This window comes from Fukomys damarensis, unplaced genomic scaffold (genome assembly GCF_012274545.1).
Source record: "Fukomys damarensis isolate Sample0158 unplaced genomic scaffold, DMR_v1.0_HiC HiC_scaffold_11, whole genome shotgun sequence".
Lineage (NCBI taxonomy): Eukaryota > Metazoa > Chordata > Mammalia > Rodentia > Bathyergidae > Fukomys > Fukomys damarensis.
In genome coordinates, this window is record NW_022900923.1 from 40,160,564 (window position 1) to 40,162,582 (window position 2,019).

The 2,019-nt window shown below is 51.6% G+C and overlaps 1 protein-coding gene across 4 annotated transcripts in view; it reads right to left on the bottom strand.

Moving 5' to 3' along the window:
• Positions 1-2,019, bottom strand: part of Cacna1s (calcium voltage-gated channel subunit alpha1 S) — a 61,532-nt gene that overhangs the window by 46,487 nt on the left and 13,026 nt on the right. The window lies entirely within an intron of this gene.

Below are 2,019 nucleotides of genomic sequence, written 5' to 3' on the forward strand. Positions count from 1 at the left end.
CGAAAAAAAAAAAAAAAAAAAAAAAAAAAAAAAAGATGGGGTCTTGCTAAATGGCCTAAAATGGCCTCAAATTTACAATTCTCCTGACTTAGCCTTATCTGGGTTACAGGTGTGTGCCACTGTCCCAGATCACGTGTATAAGCTCTTATCTTGTTCTTATCTCTCTTTCTGTTAGAATATAAACTCTATAAAAGCGGGAGGATTTTTGTCCTTTTGTTTTTTTACTCTAGCTCCAGGGCCTCAGGTTGGATAAATAAATCAGTGATCTGGGGCGGCCTCCCAGACAAAGTCCCCCAGATAGTTTATGCTTTGGGCATCTTTCTTCTCCCACTGTCTGACAGACTCAGAACTCCAGACGACCCTCCTTGCTGGTCAGGATCTCGCCCTTTAATTCATTTTCTCCTGCTGGCCACACTACCTGGGCCACATCAGCTGCCCACGGTCTAAACATGGGGTGCACTGTGAGGGAGAGAGGGAGTCTCCACATTGACAGGCTGTAGCCTCCGGGCAACTGCCCCTGTGTAGCCCGATCCTTGGGGTCACCCTGTGCTTGGCCAGGTCACCTTCTCTTCTCCTGGGCCCAGGCAAGAGCTATTTCTGACTGGGAAACAGGGCTCATCCGTCAGAAGTCCAGGCTGAAACTGCTCTCCTAGCAGCCATCTGAACCCGGGCTTGGCAGCTCCCAAGAGCTCTGCTTTCCCAGGTCTCTCCAGCAAGCCCAGCTCCCCCCTTGTGGGGGGGTCAACCAGCTTGGAGCCCCGCATAGCTCCAGAGTGTGGCTGGTGACTGGTACCCCATAGAGCTGTGCAAAAAAGAGTTCTGTGCCCTGCAGTCCAGCCCCCCATTACCATGCATTATCAACACCCACGCCCGTGGAAGCACCTTGGGGATCAGGGCTTCTCCCACCGGTGGACTATGGAGGCCTGACTCACACTGTGGATTCACATCTGCTTTGTTGGCAGAGCCAGAATGGGGAACTGGCTACTCCAGGAATGAATGATCTGGAAGATAATTTTTTTACTCCCCAGTGCATAGATGTGGGACACAAAGGGAGAGATCTCCAAATGGCTCGTGAATATGGATGTGGCCCTGGAAATCTCAAGTTACTCAGAGAATTTTCCTGAAAGCATACACTTCCCTTCTTTGTGGAAGGGGAAAGTGAGTCATACATAAACTAGGCCTGCCCTCCTTAAACTCAACCTTCATTCCTGCTACTAATTTGTAACCTCAGAGCTTTCTTCTTCCACAAGTGTCATATGATGATTAAAATGCAAAGCCGTGGGATTCTGCTAAGGGAGTTCTTCATAGGGGCTGGGATCAGCACCAGGAGGGCAACATGGGGCAAAGGGAGGTCCTGATGGGCCCTTCATTAAAGGAAAGGCATATGCATGGAGAAGGAAGTAAGATCAGCATGTAAATTTCATGTTGCTGCAGCTGCAGGGGACAGATTGAAGTGGAGTTGAGGGAAGGGAAGGCAGGACTCAAAATAGCTACCCTAGGCGGGCAGTTAGCCACGCACACTGGAGGGCGTCTTGCACCTGCCACTGCCTGTCCACCTCCACTGGCTGCACAGCAAGTTTGCTGGGGGCTGTGGGCCTCAGATAGGGTCACTCGGGTTCTTCCACAATTGGCTCCAAAGCCCGGCGTGCTCCACCATCCTCCTGCAGCCTAATCCAGAGAGCCTGGAGTGACAGACAACCCACTGCTGCAGGAGACCTGTGTGTGAGCACAGCAGGGCCCGTGCCTACAGGATGCAGAAGAGGGAGATGTCCATTCCTGTGCTACGGGAACAGGATCACAATGTCACACTGCTTTAGTCTCGTGGCCTCTGCCAGGCACGGAGGAAGAAGGGATGTTCATTCCACTCTGATTTATTAAGCTCAGGACCGGGTGCCTGGGCAAGGCCTGGCTGTCTCCCTAAGATCAAAATCATGAACTTTCTCAAAGCCCCATTTCCCTCGGAACTCTTCTGAGGCTGCCCTCAAGGGCTGGGAGGCAGAAGGATTCTCATTGGCTGTT